Here is a 20,388-nt window from a genome sequence, read left to right on the forward strand (position 1 = left end):
TCATCCGCTGATGACAAAGCTTTGATATCGTACCATTTCCATTTTATTTTCTCGAGCCAACTCCTTCCGAATAACGATGGGCTGTTTCCCGGGATAATCCGTAATGGTAGATCATGAACCGCTCCCTCGTACTGCTGCACTACCGATCACTGGTATGAGCTCTTTGGTGTAGGTACGCAACTTTGTATTTATCGGACTCAGCTTGGGTCTCTCTGTCTTGGTCTCCCAGAGCTTTTCGAAAGTCCTCTGGCTCATTATCGATTGACTCGCACCCGTGCCTAATTCCATGGATATCAGCACGGTGTTTAATTTTACCTCCATCATTATCGGTTGGCTCTTTGTTAGTAATTTTACCTCCATCATTATCGGTTGGCTCTTTGTTAGTAATTTTACCTCCATCATTATCGGTTGGCTCTTTGTTAGTAATTTTACCTCCATCATTATCGGTTGGCTCTTTGTTAGTAATTTTACCTCCATCATTATCGGTTGGCTCTTTGTTAGGAATGCACCTACGCTAGACACTTCCTCCTCGGAGCTCTCAAATGCCTCGGGTTGCATCGCCAGATCCATGCTGAATTGATCATCATCCATGTGGTGTGTCGCAGCTCGCTTGCTCTGCTGTTGGCACGCCCGCTGAAGATGCCCCGTCTTCGCACACCCACTGCCTGAAGCGCCACTGATGGGGTCGATGATTGCCCCCGCAACGCCAACACATTGAGCTCGGATTTGCACCTGATGGTGGGCTTTGAGCGGCTCTCATTCTCTCATACACAATCAAGTAAGCCCTCGATGGCGAACTTTAAGCGGCTCCCGGTCTTGCAGACGCAGTCGAGTAGGCCCTGCCATGTGCAGCTCTGCCGGCCGTTGATGCAATTTTGTACACAGTACTTGCCGTGGAGTTCCTGTTTTGTCGCGATATCTTCTTTGTGCTTTTCTGTGTGGACATGCAAGTCTGGGCGATAGTGATGACCTTGCTGAGGTCCAGCGTCTCCGCAGCCAGCAGCTTACTTACGATCGCCTCGTGGTTGATCCTGATCCCAAAAAAGTCACGCAGCATGTCTTCCAACGCAGGCCCAAATTTGCAAGGCCCTGCAAGACGTCCCAGTTTGCCAACAAATGCCGCTATGTCTGGGCTTTCTGGACGAATGTGCGTATAGAAGTGATATCTGGATATGAGGATTCCTTCCATGGGTTTAAGGTGTTCCCGAACTAGAGCACACAGTTCTTTATAATACTTTTCTGTTGGAAGTGTGGGTGAGAGCAGATTCTTGATGAGTGCCTAGGTCGTGGGGCCACAGACGGTGAGAAGAACTGCCCTACGCTTCTTTGTATCCTTATCTGTGTTTAGATCGTTTGCAGCAAAATACTGGTCAAGACGATTCATGAAATCGCCCCAACCCTCTCCCTCATTGAATCTCTCGAGAATTCCAACAATACTCGATCGTGCTGTGCTTGCCATACTTTTGCGTGGGTTCGTATTTGCCTCGTCGCCAGTTGTGGTGTATGAAATGATACAATGAACCCCGTACTGTGAGCCAGTGACCAGGTCAGTCTTTAATAGCTTCCAGAAGTGAAGATGCAAAGGTGAAGTTCAGGTTATATACCAGGCCCAGCACAGGTGTACCTATTACCCTAGGACCTCCAATGCTAGTACTCCCTTTTGGTAGGCAGACCTTATGTACATACATTACACCATCTGTCTGAATTCCCTAAAGTGCAGGAGATTATTTATGTTACGTAGTTGTCCATACTGACCCCTACTTTCAATACCAACTCTTTCATCAACTGAAAGGTCTTCCGCTCCATCAGTTGGTCTGTTGCCAAAGGTACAGAATCATGTACATTAATACCTGCCTCCTGGGCAAAGGCCATGATTCATTCATTTTCTGATCAACAACAGATCTACCATTATTGGAAGGACCAGCAAGACTGGATGGATTGCTGCTGGGGGACCAAGACTATCCACTGTAGCCAGGCTGCTTAACCTATTGATTAACCCAAGGATAAAGGAGAAAAATAAAATAATAAAACACATGCTGCTTGGTTGAGGATTCCAATACCATCCTGAAAGATGTGTGGACTGATCAAATGAATGCTGCAGTACAGCCCAGCAACGATGTCCAAAATTATTGTAGCTAATGCATTTTACATAACTTCACTTTATAAAGGGGCCTTTGTATGGAGCAGGCTGCAGAAGACACTCATCAATCAATTGCAGAAGGTGACCTCAAACAAGAGGGAGACCAACTAAGTGACCAATCAACCAAAGTGCCTCATAGAAGATACTTTGGACTAGACTCTCCATAAGTTTTGCATCGCTACCGCCCACTTAACGTCCATTTTAACGCTGAGATGAGGTATAACGCCCAGATATCGCCCATTTAGCCAAAAAATGGAAATTTACGCCCATTTATCGCTTACTTATCGGCCAGTGTTACTTTCGGAATGTAGTTAACACCGAGAATTAATAATACCGCCCGCCCATTTTTTTTGCCGTAAACATCTGAAAAATGGAAACTAACGGCCATAATATCGCCGAGCGTTACTTTCGGCATCTCGCCCACATAACGCCGTAAATATCGCTTGCCGAAGTAAACTTGGAGAGAAAGCTGCTCTCACCTGACCTTAACCCAGTGGTATTGACACCATTTTGTAAATCGGAAGACTTTTCATATAAAAGGCTGCTTCATCTTCTGGGGAGTTTTGATGTACTCTGGAGTTATTTTAAGGTGATTTGAACATCTGAACAAACATCTCATCATACTGTGGACGAATTGAATTTATTAAATTGCTTTAGTAGGTCAATTTATTGTTTGTGAACAATAGGTATAGTACTGATAGTTATTGTATAGGGCCTGTAATTTCTAAGCCTGTCTTGATGACTACACACATGCTGCAGACTAGAGATGGCAGAAGGTTTATTAAAGAGCATTATGTGCCCAATCAAAGAGGTGGCAGACTGAGGAGGAGGAGGACGAGAACTTACACCCGACGCACTTACAGGGAGAAGCAGTCTTATCTGAGAAAATGCATAACAATGTTATGTTAAATAAAATAAATGTAATAATATATGTATTAATGCATACTGATAACTGTACAAAACTCCCCACACCACCCCACCCCATCTCACAACAAAGTTATAACATTTTATCATTTATGAAATTTGTAATATTTCCAACAAGACTACAAACACAGAGAACACAAATGCAAAAGGATAAGTTACCCCCCTCCCCCTCCCCCTTTCCCCCAAACCTCCCAACATTTATTCACTCGCAACAAAAGCAACATCAATAATGTCACAACTACAACTTCTGCGGCCATGCATCTCACTTTCCTTTCCCGCCCGTATCTTCTCCCCACCTCTTCCCCTTCCCCTTCCCCTCCCGACTCCAAGCCGCCTTGCCGCAGTGCTCCTCAGGCGCTGCTTCATTGGGGGGAGGGATGACGGCAGATCTGCTGGTTGGCCGGATGCTGGAAAGGATGGTTCCAAGGAGGGCACATCCTCCGACCCAGAAGCAAGGGCTTCCTCCTGGCTCACATGTGTCGTTAGCAATGGGGGTGTGGCATCTTGAGGTTCAGTGCCGCATTCCGGGCACACTGGTAGCCCTCTGGCACCAGTGTTCCTGGCTATCACCTCCAGGGCCACCGCCATCTGCAGCATGTACTCGGTCATGGTCGCGGGTATTGTAGCCAGCTGTTGTGATATGCCCCCCATTCCTCCTGGACAAATGAACCATGTCCCGGCTGAGATCTGTCAATCATGGAACAGTCCTGCTGCATTGAACCAACCTCCGAGGGGTCGGCGCCGGTATGGAGACACTTGGGGTGCCCTGCGGCAAAGTGCTTGGACCCACTACCTCCACGGTGGAAGAGGACATGGCTGCAGGAGCACTAAATATCATCGGTGTACTTGACATGGAGCTTGTTGCTGCAGACTCCTCCAACTCCTCTCTGTCATCAGTGGAGAGGGTACCCTGCAGCTCAATGGACGAGATTCGGGGCTCCTCACTACCAGAAGGACGATCCACCGCTCATGCTGCCGCCGCCGGATCCACACCTTGCCTAGGTGGTGTTGCCTGTGACTGCGCTCTTGGCTGAGCTACAAAACATAAATGAGGTTATTAGAGGGGAAGGGGGTGCTTAGATCACAGGGTGATTCAAATGCTACACACAGCATATGCACGAGAACAGCACTGCCACTATCAAAATTATCACAAGCATCACTTTTAATGAACATAACCAAATTCTGCATTACAATGATTTTCATGAACCCATCATTAATTACATGACACTTTCATCAATCATCTATCATATATTGTACAGGCATGAGTGGGTGTGGCATCTATTGACTTTACATCACACAATGGTGTGTACTTTACTCATGTGGCATAACATCAGGTTCTGCTGCTGCACGTGTGGCCGACCAGGGGTGGATCCCCACTAGTGCCAGCGCCTGCTCCTCAAGGTCGGTCAGCTCACACATGATTGGTGGGCCACATCCCATGCGTTGCTGCTCGGCCTTATTCTTCGAAAGCTTCTTCTGCAAAAGGTAACAACAGCACAACATGGCATAAGATCATTGCATAAGATCATTGCTAGGTACTGTCACAGATACTGATACAACACATAAGTGACAGATGTTATAATAATTATTAGTATTATCATTATTAACCCAAAGACGTACACAGTAAACGTAGGATTTGAGTAAAACATTACCAATCTAACTGCAATACATCAGATCTGAATTTATTTACTCATTACACTTACAATTCCAATTATATAAATATGTAAGTAAATGTAACTAAATGTAATACTTACTCTACCAGAGCCGACAAGGTCGTTCCAGCGCTTGCGGCACTGGTTGCCCTCACGCATCTCGTGTGTCACCGATGAGATCACCTCTGCGATCTCGGCCCAAATCTTCTGGTAAACCTTTGGGTGGGCTTCCCACACCCACCCGGGTCAATTGACCCCAACGTGACTCCACCTCCTGCAGGAGGGCAGCATTTGCCTCGTCGGAGAATCTCCTCACTCGTTTTCATCCTCCCAACTCCAATTCCTCTCCAACTTCACTGCCCTTATCAGCCTCCTCCCCCTCCACATTGTGCTGTCTCATCTCCTCCATGCTTTCCATGTTATTATTTTTTTCCCCCGATATTTATGTTTCATCAAACTAAATACTGCTATTTCGTATGATTAATTCTCACAAAAACTGTTCCACACTCCCACAACAGCCAAACAAACCACAAAGAACCAGACAACAAACCCACACACGCTTTCTCTTCCTCTCTGGTCTCTCTCTCTCTCTCTCCCCTTTTCTGCGCATGTATTGATGACCCCTGACCTCCTGAAGCATGGGAACAGACCATTGCTATGGATGCCGACATTTTACGACAGAAGGAAAAAAAAATACCACTAACACCCATTTCACATCGCTGCTGCTAACGGCCATGTCATAAAGTGGAAACTAGGGGGTTTGAAAATGGGCGATAATCTGGCGCTCTGAAAGTGGCGGCCACGGTTGGTGTGCACTGGCCGCCGAGTCTGTGGAGGGGCCACCATTTTAGACATTGCCCTTACTCAGTTTTGGAGCGGTGTCGGGGACTGCTCCATCTGTTTTCCCATCACGCGCTGACCCCTAACCGGCTGTCGGTGACCCCTTCCCAAAATTGCCCCGCGGGAAATTGGCCCTTTTGAAAATTGCCTTGCGAGAGCAGCACCCCGGCCGATCAGTGCCACTAACAGCTTTTGCTGTGGCTTGGTGGTGCAGCTGCCCTTAAAGGGGAGATGACGCTGCCGGCGACTCCATTTTATTGTTTTTGGTGGCCGACTGCCAGGCTGGGCCGACAATAATGGCCGCAGGTTCGGCCGGGCCACCAACAGGCAGCCTGGCACCCCCTCATGGTTGTCAAGCCACTGGCCTGGCCGAAACCCTCCCTGGTGGCCCATTGTTTGCCACTACAGTGGCTGCAGAGTTCGCAGTGGCCCTCCCCTTTAACAGATGAGGAGGGATGTTGTGACGCGCCAGTGTGATTACATCATCAGCGCGGCATTGATGACTTGCTGCATCCGCCACTCCGTCCTGCCCCCACTTCTGCCCCGATGATGAGGCCACTTCTGCTCCACTTCAAAAAAAAGCCAGAAATGCTGAATTTCTCCCGACTGGCTGCCCCATGCATTGGGGTTGTAAGAATTCGGCGAAAACATTGACAGCAAAAGCATAAATTTTGGACTTAAACTTTTGGACATTGCTTTAACTTGGCTGTTACTGCAGAAAGGCAGACAGCATGGTGTGGGACAGGTCCAAACCTGTCCCACAGGAATACACATCAGATGGGCAGGAATGGATCAATGGCTGAAATGGCAAGAAGATGGTTAATGGGGGGCGGCCCTTTGTCATGTAATCAGTGAGAGATCAAGAAGATTGGTCGGTGCTCAAGTCACAAAGGAAGCTTTTCAACCACCCAGACTTGTTGGAACCTTGTCCCTAGGAACACGACAGTTGACAAAGACACCGTCCGAAAAGGTTTTACATTTTGCTCTTTCAGTTGGACTGCCTGAGGCGAAGGGCTGATTTTTGGCGCGAGGAATTCAGAAACATTTTGCAGGTATAAGAGAGGCAGTTTTTGGCTGCCATCTCTCTCTCCTCTTCTATGCTTACTCACTTCATTCAACGCACAAGGACTGAGCACTCCTCTGGGACGGAGAGAAGAAACTTCGACTGGGAAACTGACCTTGAGACTGGACTTGAATACCACAGATTGATACAGAACTAAAAGATACGCTTCATCGGGAGAAGCAGCGAGTAAGCCAGAGGGATAATTGGTGAGCATTCATCCCAGCCCACACATCATTAAGACCACCGCATAGTGTGAAGGGGTGTCGTGTGTCCCAACCAAGCCTTAGAGGTTTTAGTGGGGAGGCTTTTGCATGGATCGTAAGCATAAGCACAATTTGTTGGACAGATTCGGTGGTGCACTTTTGAATCCGAGCAGGGGTGTTTTAGTCATGGGTATTCACGTTAGGGGCCTGTTCAGATGGGCCAGGGTGTGTGTTGTACCATGTTTGTTTGTTTTACACCATCAGGGTGTGTTTTACTGGGTGCAAGTGTGTGCTTTAACTTGAATAAAAGCATTGTGACGGTTGAGACCGAAGGATCTGGCTATAACTGTGTATTTCTGTTCACCATTATAATTCTGGTGTCTAGAACTGTTGTAAGGGGGATGTTTCGAAACCACCAAGGGCAAAACCACTTACGGGGTGGCCAGAACGCATCCAAAATGGTAGGTGTGGCTTGTTTCTGGCAGTAGGCAATTTCAGCCCCTATATGCAGATATGTTCAGTGTGTTTACCCTTTGTGATAGTGTATGCTGTGTGCCTTCTACTTTCTAACAAGGATGATACCAGAAATGCGAAGGTATAGATATCAGGAGAGGATGAAGAGGCTGGGTCTCTTTTCTCTTGAATAGAGGTCTTTAAAATAATGAAAGATTTTGATAGAGTGGATACAGAGAGAATGTTTCCACTTGTGGTGAAGAGCATAACTAGAGGCCATCAATATAAGATAGTCACCAAGAAATCATATAGGGGGAATTCAGAAGAACATTCTTTACCCAAAGAGTGGTGAGAATGTGGAACCCGCTACCACAGGGAATGGTTGAAGCGAATAGTATAGATGCATTTAAGGGGAGGCTAGACAACCATATGAAGGAGAAGGGAATAGCAGGTTATGCTGATAAATTTAAATGAGGAAAGACAGGAGGAGGCTTGAGTGGAGCATAAACGCTGGCACAGATGGTTGGGTCAAATGGCCTGTTTTTGTGTCGTATATCCTATGTAACCCTATGTAACCATCTGCTTCTTCTTAGTGTTTCCTCAGTGGGAAGGGGAATTCAGGTGGATCGTTGGTGCATGGTCCAATACCTGATCGTGTTGGATCTATAAGTAGCCCTGCAGTGACAGGCACCACGTGTACTGATGCAGTGATTGACTGAGCCTGTACACTATATGATACGCCAGCATTCATTGAGCTGGCTGATATGGATGCAGTGTTACCCTAAGAGACAGCTTCATCATCAGTACCATCTCCAGCCATTTCCCTTCTGCTGGTTGCTCTCTTAGCATGACCACAGATCTGCATGGGAGCAGGCTGCTGGGTATCACTGAGATTGTCGTAGCCCTGCAGTACGGCTATTTCAAACTGATTCCCCAACCTGGTGAATCCAGAGAAGAAAGACTGCTGTGGTTTGGAACCCCTGTCAATACCAAGCCAAGCCAAAGCATGTAGTGGAAGGCGTGCCTGAACCTAGGCTCACCGTCACAGGCTGCTCTACTGCAGGGGACCCTGTTGTAGCTGTGCTCTCTACTGTGGTCTACAGCTTGGCCTAGTGGTCGCACAGCACTGCACAGATACAGGTTTGGACTCCTCCCTGCTGCACAGGTTGCTTGGCGCATTCTCAAAACGAGGTACTAAATTACATTTACAAGCAGTCCCTATGAGCTCCATCTCCCTGGGTTTAGCAGCTGTTGGAGCGCTTGAGCTGGTCCTTGGCCAGCAGGTTCTTGCGGTTCCACCTATACTTGTTCCTCCTCAATTGTGTTCTGTGCCTCACTGAGTGCTCTGTCCAGCAACCCAGCAGAATGCATATATTTCTACATGTGGTTGCCAGTGGAGGAGTGGGTGATGCAGGGTACTATGAGGTGTTTGGTTAAGGTTGGTCACTCGGCTCTGACACCACCTCCTGTAGGGCACCGACAGGAACACAAGAACATATTTTATACACAAAAGCAAAATATTGCGGATGCTGGAATCTGAAATAACAACAGAAAATGCTGGAAATACTCAGCAGGTCAGGCAGCATCTGTGGAGAGAGAAACAGAGTTGCTGTTTCAGGTCGATGACCCTTCGTCAGAACTGGGAAAAGTTAGAGATGTAACAGGTTTTTAAGCAAGTGAAGTGGCAGGGAAAGGGGGGAGGGGAGGAAAAGCCAAAAGGGAAGGCCTGTGATAGGGTGGAAGGCAGAAAAGATTAAGAGACAAAAGGGATGATGGTGCAAGGCAAAAGGAGATGGTAATGAGACAAGTTAAAAAAAAGAGTCGAGATAGGGTGTAAATGGAGATAACAGAATCATCATCAGCTGCTGTGGGAAAGAGAAAAAAACGGGAAAAAAAAGGTAGGGGCAGAGGTTATGGTTTGAAATTGTTGAATGCAATGTTGAGTCCTAAACGAAAGATGAGGTGCTGTTCCTCGAGCTTACATTGAGCTTTATTGGAACAGTGTAAGAGGCCGAAGACGGAGAGATCAGAGTGGGAGTGGAGCGGACAATTAAAGTGACAGTCGATCGGAAGCTCGGGGTCAAGCTCACTGATTGAACAGAGGTGTTCTGAAAAGTGGTCACCCAATCTAGGTTTGGTCTCCCCAGTGTGAGCAGCGAATGCAGTATACTAAATTGAAAGAAGTACAAGTAAAGAGCTGTTTCACCTGGAAGGAGTATTTGGGGCCCTGGACAGTGGGAAGGGAGGAGGTAAAAGGGCAGGTGTTGCATCTCCTACACTTGCACGGGAAGGTACTGTGGGAAGGGGAGGGGGTGCTGGGGGTTGTCGAGGGTGTCGCAGAGGGAGCACTCCCTTCAGAATGCTGAAAGGGGAGGGGAGAGGAAGGGGTGGGATCACACTGACTGGTGGCGGAAATGGCAGAGGATGATTCATTGAATGTGGAGGCTGGTGGGGTGAAAGGTGAGGACAAGGGGAACCCTGCCGCATGCCAGGGCAAAGACTACAGTGATACAGTGCGTAAGAGAGTGAATGAGTGAATAAATAAGGGGAAAGAGAGAATGAAAATGAAAGGATGATACTAGTATGAGTCAAAAGAGTTCTCCAATTTCACCCTGCACCATTTCCTCTATGCCCAAAATTTCCAGGGCTTTTTTCTCATAAGGAGTCAAGAGAGGTAGTTAGATGAACTGTTTACAATTGCTGATGAACAATATGCACTGCCTTCTGTTTCTGTCACTGTTGCTCTGCATCTCTGTAATAGACAGAACAAGGACATGTGTTGGAATAAAGAATATGAGAAGTGTATATGACCCAAGTGCCTAGCAACTGCCTTATGTGATTGTGTGAATATGAAGTATTCAGGTACCTTGCTTGCCGAATTTCATTAGCCATGTGGCAAAATCATTGTGATAGCACCAACACAGAGAGTCCTGCTAAAACTCAGGCATGCCTGTGCATTTGGAAAGTAGCTAAACAATTGCTCGAGAGATATGCATTGTCCTTTTGTGATGCTGCATCATACCTACATTGAAATGCTATTAAAATGCTTTGCAAGACAACATAATTAAATTATAGTTTAATGTTACCACATTTGGCAAAGATAATTGGCAAAAGAACCAGAGGTGACATGAGGAAACATTTTTTGACACAGCGAGTTGTTGTGATCTGGAATGCACTGCCTGAAAGGATGGTGGAAGCAGATTCAGCAATAACATTCAAAAGACAATTGGATAAAAAATTACAAGGCTATGGGGAAAGAGCAGGGGAGTGGATTAATTGGATAGCTCTACCAAAGAGGCATGATGGGCCGAATCATAATGTCCTCCTTCTGTGCTGTATCCAAAGAGCTGTAGATGATAAGTCATTGATATATTCAAGACTGAGATAGATAGATTTTTGGACTCTAGGGGAATCAAGGGATATAATGATTGGGCGGGAAAAAGTGGAGTTGAGGTCGAAGATCAACTGTGAAAGGCAGAGCAGACTCAAAAGGCCATATGGCCTACTCCTGCTCCTAATTCTTATGTTCTTATGGATGATGCTATGTTTCGATGATTTACCTTGGCATTCTTGTATTCCCCATTTCCTCCTCATCTGCTCCTAAGCTGAGGCCACAAGTAGAGAGCATTAATTCTGTCTGTCACTGTGATATATTCTTACATCACTAACAAACACACTCTACAAGATGGCTCCAATACAGAAACTTGTCATCGTGTGACTTTGCCACATGACCCTTTCATTGTATTTACACCAGTAGTTGTATTACCACAGTAGTCCACTAGGGGGAGTTCTATTACACGTCTCCCTCCTAATCATAACAAAATAATCATCATACATAGCTTGCATGGTTATATACAACAAAAGATGTCGGGCTAGACTTTCCTATGCCCCTCAACGCCCGATTGCCTGCTCAGAAAAACTGTGAGTAACGCTGGTGAGAATTTCCATTTTTATGTTTAAACTAATTAAAACTAATCGCCCGGTGAGAAAATGGGCATTGCACCTTTATTGTCAGCTGTTTTCTTGGCGGTTAAGGGGAAACCAAGTAAAATGGGTGGTTCTTACCGAAATGGACGATAAGTATTTAAAATTTAGTCCAAGGCTATGGTTGCGTCTAAGGAGGGGGGAGAACTTTAAAAAAAAATTTTCAATGAAAAAAAATAAAAACGTAAAAAGCATTCCCAAGACACTTTTACATCTAATCGTCGTTTTAAAATTAAACAAAAATAAAACCTTTAACTTACTTTCTTTGCAGAGTACTCACCTACCACCCTGTATAAGTAGCTTTAACAGGGCAGTTTCCTCGGCGATCTGGACAGGCTTCCGTTGAGGCCAAATTTATGCCCTGCCGATTTTTCTCAGCGTTGCAAATTGGCGGTTTGGTCCCGGCAGGCATGTTCAGATGTGGGCGATACCATTAAAAAACTAAGATGGAAACTTTCGCCGGGCGGAAAAACAGCTGTACCGCCGAGAAAATTGCCGAGAACCTGTCAAAAATGATAGGAAAATCTAGCCCATGGACTTATTTTTCCATATTTACAAATCAAACTTAACCACTGATTTTCTTTGCTCTCGAACAGAACCTTCCACTCTTGCTTTAGAACTTAGAATCATTCTAAGCTGAGCCAAGGGCAACCCTTGATCTACATTTGGACTCTCTACAACTTCAGACTGTTTGTCTGCCTGACTCGGACTCAGACTTAAATTCTGACTTTCTCTTGGATTTGTTTCTAATACATCTGATGTAGGATTTGCTACTGGTACTCTACTTGTAACAAGACTATCTGACTCATCAGAAATAATCGAATCATTCCAACTTTCAACTCCTTCCACATCTGAAGGTAAAATATGATCTATGTGAACAAACCTAATCTGTCCATGATCAAACATCTTGACCAAATATGTGCGAGGGCCACATATCTTCACTGCTCTTCCTGGTAACCACTTTACATAGAAACATAGAAAATAGGTGCAGGAGTAGGCCATTTGGCCCTTCGAGCCTGCACCACCATTCAATAAGATCATGGCTGACTTTAACCATTTATGATTGATGGTTCTTCACTCTAACCTTCTGATTCAATTTCACACTTCTCTCTCTTACTCTACCTCTATCATGATTCTCTTTCTGTCTTAATTGTTTCTCTTCTACTGACTGTGCCAAGTTTGGCTTTAACAACGAGAACCTGGTTCGTGGCTGTCATTTAAGAAGCAACTCTGCTGGTGTTCTACCAGTAGTTGTATGAAGAGTATAATGATAAGTAATCCAAAAATTTGCCAGTTTGTGGTCCAACGACAATTATAATTTCTTTGGATTTGGATCCAACATTTGCTTGATGAGAGCATGTTTTACAATTTCTACTGTGCGCTCTGCTGCACCATTTGAAGCCAGGTAGCATGGTGGAAATCTGGTAATTTCTGCTCGGGGATTGTGCAAATTCTTCTGAACAAAATTATGGCCCATTATCAGACACGATTCCTTCTGGGAGCCCATATATGAAGAAAACAATCTTCGCAAATTTAATTGTTATTTTCCGCTTCGGAAACACCTCTACGCATTTCTAATGGCTATCAATCATAATGAACAATTGTTGTCCTTCTAGCTGAGCAAAATCTTTGCCATAACCTGGGAGGCCATTTCCATGGCTGTAATGGAGGTTTCTTGCTTACCGATTGACATGTTGTACACTGGCTAACGATGTACTCTATATCTTTATCTCAACCTGGCCACCATAATTAACTGCGTGCAAAACTCTTAGTCAAGCACATTCCCATGTGTTAGTCATGAAGCTCTCCTAACAATTTGGACCTGAACTTATTTGGAATAACTACTCTTGCACCCCACATGATATAATCTTACCTTACCATCTGACTTAGGTACAACAACAATGGGTGCAACCCAATTAATTACACCTACCTTGAATGTTCTCAGGTTCTAGTCTTTTGAGTTCTTGCTCAACTTTTTCCTTGAGTGCGTATGGTATGGGACGTGGCTTGCAGTAATTTGGTCTTGCAGCCTTCTACACTCAGACATACACCTTGAAGTCTTAAATCAGACTGCCTATTTCGCGGAACACCTTCAGGTACAACTTGATGACATTATCTTTTGATGCAAATTTCGTTTCCACACGAAAGATCTCATTCCAATCCAGCTTCAGTGATCCCAACCAAGTTCTACTTAAAAAAAGGCAGTCTTGTCTCCTGCCACTACTATGAGATGCAAGCTCTGAAACTGATCCTTGTATTTTACAGGGATCCAACAACAGGGATTTGCTCTCCTGAGTAGCTTCGCAGCTCTATCTTCTATTTCTCCAGTGGAACACCACTCAACTTGTCGAGGTATAGCGATTCCGGTACTATGCTCATGGATGCACCAGTGTCGAATTGCATGGCTATCCTGGTTCCTGCAATGTCTGCTTGAATGGCGAATCATTGTTAGATAACCTCATGCTCCTGATGACGTGTATCTCCAGAACCTCCTTGGCCTGTTGCTTCTCTTCAATGCAATGTAGTGTCTGCTGATTCTACTTCTCGTATTGAAAGTTGGTTTACTCTTCAGTTGGCGCGCTTTCGCAAGATGCCCAATTTTCTTGCAGAAGAAATATTCTGCCTCCACATATGGTGGACAGGTTTGAGTGATGTGTTGTCCCAGCCACCGATAGCACACCTTCAATTCACTGTTACCTTGGCCAGTTGCTGTCGCCTTGGGGCTCAACTGCCTTTGACTATTAACCTGCAGGCGATTCACCTTAGTTGTCTGATGACTGGAAATGCGCGAAAATCTCGGGCGTATTGGTTGGCCATATTCATTGACACAGCTGTCTGACAAGCTAAATCAAAAGTCAAGTTAGGGGTTGTCAACAATTTTATTCTGATTGCTTCATTTTTCATCCCACAAACAAAGCGGTCACGCAATACTCGGTCCTGAAAGTTTCCAAAGTGACAGTGAATGGATAGCTTTTTTAAAGCTACAATGTACTCACTGATACTCTCGCAATTGATTTCATGTTCTGAAACGATAACTTTCAGCAATTTCCAGGGGCTCAGGACTGTAGTGCTCTCTCCGTCAGTGGCATGTCATTTGGCTTGATGGGAACAAGCACATTTTTCAAGGTCTCATGCAGCTCGAGGCCTGCTTCAGTTAAGAAAATAACCCGTTTCCTTTCTAAAACCACCCGGTTATGGTTTTCATCATCGGGGACTTTGACGATACTATTCACAGTGAAAAACATGTCTAGCCGCTCCACATACGCTCCGAAAGTCTCTTGCTCATAATGGAACTCACCCAAGTGCCCTATTATTCCCATAGGCATGGCCATCTGGACTCTGGCAATGTTGACAGTTCAGTCAAGTGTGCTTGTAATTTACCTTGGATTTTTAGCTGTTCTGCAAAACAAAGAATCTCTCAAAGTCTCTCTCGATTTGCTGGATTATCCACCAACAAACATTTCAGGGACGGAAGCCAAAAATCCTATCCTCATCACCAATATGATATATTCTTATGACATCACTAACAAATATGCTCTACAAGACGGCTATAATACCTCAACCTGTCATCATTTGACTTTGCCACAAGACCCTTTTATTGTATTTACAACAGTAGTTGCATTACCACAGTAGTCCACTAGGTGGAGCAGTAATCCACTAGTGGGAGTTCAATTATAGTCAGCTCTATCCATGCTGATTGGGCAGTACTTTTGATTGTTGGATACCCCTCTTCTCCAAAATGATCTACCATCTTTGTAGCATCTCCTGCAGAAGCACTTTCAATACAGCATATTAAAATGGTGGTGCTTTGCCTCTGCCCCTCGTTCTATCATTTTAAAAATTTGCACCCAACTTCCCTTTAAGGAGGAACTACAATCACCTGAAAATCTGCCCCTGACTCATGCATACTCCCAGCATGCCATGTGCTATGTCCTGGGAGTGCCAAAAATCTAATTAAAGTAGCTGAGCTGATCTTATTGGATGCACAGGGCCAGCCTTAGGGAAAATGGTGCTCTGGGCGAACTTATATTTTGTTGCCCTTTCTTTGAGTTTAAGTAGGTAATAGTATTAGAAAAAGTTTCAGAAATAAAGCTGTAATCTCAAAAATATTTTTTTATCATTTAAATAGTAAACAATATAACATCCCGGCTGTCATGCTGAAGCCTCTAGTCAAGCTGTTCCAGTACAGCTGCAACATTGGCATCTATCCGAGAATGTGGAAAATTGCCCACAAAAAGCCTGACAAATCCAATCCGAGAAATTACCGCCCCATCAGTCTTCATTGAACCAGGTTGGTCCCCTGGCTCGATGGTAATGTTAGTGTGAGGGATATGCCGGGTCATGAGGTTACTGATTGTGATGAAATACAATTCTGTTGCTGCTGATGACCCACAGCACTTCATGGATGTCCAGTTTTGAGCTGCAAGATCTGTTCTTAATCTATCCCATTTTGCATGGTGGTAGTGCCGCACACCACGATGGATATTTTTAGGCACATCATTTTGGATAAGCAGTATGGCCAGCAAAGATAACCTGTCGATTCCAATGGTCGATTGAAAATATGTTTTTATGAGCTTCAACTTCAAGAAGCTCAGTTTGTTGCTCGTCACCGATACGGGCATGTTAACAGGATCCTGAGTGCTATCCATGTGTTTAAGACCTTGCTCTTGAAACTTGAAGTTTGTTCTTGTTGTGGAGCATTACAGCCTGTAGGAAGCAGACGTTGAAGATAGCTAAGTTCTTCGCAGAGGTTGACGCTGTTAATGCCAGACCCCCTTGACCATGTTCCCCCCCCACCCCCCCCCCGATTATGGAGTCTTGGGTGGTCGCTCAGGTCGCCCATTCATAAGACCGGCCCTTGAGGTGTACACAAAGCCCATAAAGCAGAGCTTCCAATGCACTGTTCCCAGTTCACAGCACCAATTTCATGATTACATTTTTCACTTCATTGTGAATTAACAAACACTTTTGTTTAATCATTCATTCTGCTTTATTATATCTATTGGAAATTTGTTGTTTTTTTCAAATAAGTAAGTAAAAAGTTCAAAGCCAAATGCAAAATGAGCTTGCTGTATAGTTGAAGAGGTGTTCATTCTTTACAGTGATTCCTATCTCAGTACTTTATCATTGTGGGACAAAGCGTACAGTCAATGACACAAGGAAGGTGCTTACATCAATCAATAAGAGAAGATATTTTCATCAAGTCATTTGGATACAGCTGAGCTGACATTTGTTGCAGTATACTGAATAAAATATTAGTTGAGGCCATGTGGGTACATTATTACAACAAAGCAGGTCTCCCCTTTGACTGAAGACACCTCTTAATGATACAGATTAAAGGCTTTTATTTCCTAGTCCCCAGACACAGATTGCTGCAGAGTTTTATCATTGCATGTGTAGATAATTGAACAGGTGCAAAGGCTGCAGCTTTAACTATTGTTGGAACAGCTGGGCACTGTCATCTGAATTAGCTGACTTCAAACAATTTTAACTCAAATGTGTATGTTCTTAAGACTAAAACAGCCAATTCTGCTGATAAAGAGACAGATACAAAATCGACCAAATTCATCATTTCCTTTCAATTTTAATATTTTAACTCTGCTAGTTACTAGCCCACGGGTGCAGAACCACACAAACAATGCAATGAGCAATAAGCTTCACAAAAAGGAAAGCTGAATTCACACAAGATAAACCACTCTTGATATTAAAGATAATTCTCCTGCAGTTATGTGGCCTATCACTGAATTTTGTTTTTATTCTCCATAAACCAACACTTCATGCCCTGTACCAGCTATGTATTCAATATACTCACTATATTCAATCAATTCTCTTACTTCCTCTGAAATCCAAATGCACAAACATGTGGTACCATGCACTGTGTATGGATCTGTCTGCGTCTAAATGTAATTTGCCCACACTGACACAATTTTTGTCTGCATGTGGTAAATGGACGGGTGGTGGGTGAGACATGCATGGCACCCACCTGGATGACTCAGCGCGGGACCCAATCATTTTTCAATGGTCAGCCTTCATTATAATACAGTCTGTGAGCTGCCAGTACAAAATGAGCTCCTTCCCTCAGGTAGCTTTCTGATTTGGACACAGGAAATTTGAAGGTACAGCCATTTATCAATAGCAGCAGGAGCAGCTTAAAGAGGAAGTGTATTTAATGTAAGGAACAGAAAGCTGCCACAAGGACCTACAGCAGCAAGTAAATAAGATTTCAGAACCGTTAAGGGTGAAAACTCATAAACAACTGCCGAAAACATGTCTCCAGAAGTCACAACCAGCTTTACTGGATCCCTTTAACTATTGCTCCAAATGACCACCTCCCAACTTGTACAGCCATGGTTGGTGAGCGTTAACAGGAACTGTCAGTAATCAGGCAGCCAGAGATGAACATGGTATTGGGGTCTAAATGACGTCACTTGACCCCTATTTGTATTAATGCACGAGGTCCCTGCCTGCTAAACGTATGAGCAGGTCCTGTCAAAAATTGGAAAACATTAATGAAAAGTCAGCATTGTGCTACCATTTCCATGACACATTTACTTTGTCACAGGCATATATTTGGCACAGTGTAACAAGAGCACAACGTTAAGTGTTCCCTGACAAAACAAAGGATCCTCCAAACAGCACATTAGCTGACAATGCACTTCAAATGCATATGCCACTTAGATGCCAGACAGGAAACATCTCCCATACAATACACTTCAAGGACACCCACAACTAATATAATTTTACTGCACACTAGTTCAGCACCTCAGCTGCATTACTACAGATCATTAGAATGAAAATGTGCCCTTGGTTTCTTAATATCACAGACCAACTTCTCATCTATTAATAGTGAAAATTGGCAATTGGTGTACTGTGAGAAACAACAAGGACTAAAAGCTGAAAAATCCCCTGGACCAGTCAGCCTAGATCCTAGGGTTCCAAAAGAGGTGGCTGCATAGATGGTGGATGCATTGGTTGTGATCTTCCAAAATTCTCTAGATTCTAGAATGGTCCCAGGGGATTAGAAAGTATAAAGTGTAACACCGCTATTCAAGAAAGGATGGAGAGAGAAAACAAAGAACTACAGGCCAGTTAGCCTAACATCAGTCATTGGGAAAATGCTGGAATCCATTATTAAGAAAGTTGTAACAGGGCATTTAGAAAATCGGAATATGATTAGGCAGAGTCAACATGCTTTTATGAAAGGGAAATTGTGTTCAACAAATTTACTTGAGTTTTTTGAGGATGTAACTTATAGGGTAGATAAAGGGGAACCAGTGGATGTAGTGTATTTGGATTTCCAAAAGGCATTAGATAAGGTGCCACATAAAAGGTTGTTACACAAGATAAAGGTTAGGGTAATAGATAGCATGGATGGAGGATTGGTTAATGGACAGTAAACAGTAGGGATATATGGATCATTTTCAGGTTGGCCGTGCTGTAACTAACGAGGTGCCGCAAAGATCATTGATTGGGCCTCAGCTATTTACAATTTATATTAATGAGTTAGAAACATAGAAACATAGAAAATAGGTGCAGGAGTAGGCCATTCGGCCCTTCTAGCCTGCACCGCCATTCAATGAGTTCATGGCTGAAGGAAGAAACCGAGAGTAATGTATCCATGTTTGCTGACGATACAAAGCTAGGTGGGAAATTAAGCTGTGAGGAGGACACAATGCAAAGGGATATAGACAGATTAAGTGAGTGGGCAATAAGGTATCAGATGGAGTACAATGTGGGGAAATGTGAGGCTTTGGTAGGAAGAATAGGAAAACAGATTGGGGGAGAAATTCGGTCGCACCTCATTTGGGGCGGTAACCCAAGTGGAGCGGTATTTTTATCGCCTTGAATAAATTTGCACCCTCCGCCCAGACATTTGTCATAATTGGGTGATGAGCTGAAATCAGCTGTTGCACACCAAAGCTGGGAGGGCGATAACAAAAGTTTGGTCGGTAAATTTAGTGGACCCATTGCGCATGCACCGAACTCTAATTCAGATCTCGGGAGCTGCCGAGTCTTAAAGGCATGGCAAGGTAAGTTAGCGCATGAGTAGCTCCAGCTCCACAGTGTCTTCAGAGTGCCAAAATGGAGGAGGAAGGAGGCTTCTCGCCCACTACCCTTGATGCCTTGCTGGAGGCAATGGAGAGTCGCTGGAATGCCCTCCAGCTTGAGGTTTTGGTGAGGCTGTGGAGGGAGGTAGCATACCATGTTTTAGCCTGGAACAAAAGCGGCGCAATATCATGATAAATTCAACAACCTTGCGAGAATCGTCAAGGTGAGTATCCTTTCCATTCAGCTTCCAATGCCTTCATGTGAACCTCACTGTCTCACACAATGTAAAGACTTTGCAGTGCCTACCCCTTCTCCGTCTCTACCAGACCTTGCTCCTCCTTGCAGAAGCCAGCCTGCGACCGTTCTATCACCTCACCAGACATGTCCTTCCCATCCACTTCTAGCTCCTTCTGAGGCCACCTAGCAGCACCTTTAACATCTTATATGCGGTCACAGGCCTAAGCCTCATACTTACTGGTAGTTGCTTGTGCCCCAGATCCACTGTTCACACATCCACTGTGCGATGCCATGCAGGATGAAATGCAGATATGCAAACTTCGTCATATTACTCCTACCCCACACACATATGGCACACCAGCGCCTACACAGGCACTAACAACTTTTTGTTTTTGTCATTGCAGGTCAAACTCACGCAAAATATGTGGGAGCTGCAACGTAGAGGAGAGGGTCAGCCCTACCTCAGGATGTCACCGAGCTGGAGGAGTGAGTGTCCGCCCTCATGGGCACTTCAGTCATGGCGGTGGACGTTGGGGAGGCAGATCACCCACTTGACAGTGACGGTATGTGACTGAAATGGGCATTTTGTGTGAGTCCCCTTAGCCTTGAGCCCACATGCCTTACAACATGTTGCAACCAAAGTAATGTTGCCCCTCTCCTTCTTGCCTTCCTGCCCCCTCTCCAGCTGGTAACTGCACATCTGTTGCTTTGTACTTACAGATGAGCTGGAAGAGCGACTGCCTGCCTGTCAGCAGACGTTTGCAGATGACGGGCAAGTTGAGGAGGAGATGGAGAGCAGTATGCCGGCACAGTGCAGGACATCCTCATTGGGAGTGAATGGGA

This window comes from Pristiophorus japonicus, chromosome 7 (genome assembly GCF_044704955.1).
Source record: "Pristiophorus japonicus isolate sPriJap1 chromosome 7, sPriJap1.hap1, whole genome shotgun sequence".
NCBI classification, from domain to species: Eukaryota; Metazoa; Chordata; class Chondrichthyes; family Pristiophoridae; genus Pristiophorus; species Pristiophorus japonicus.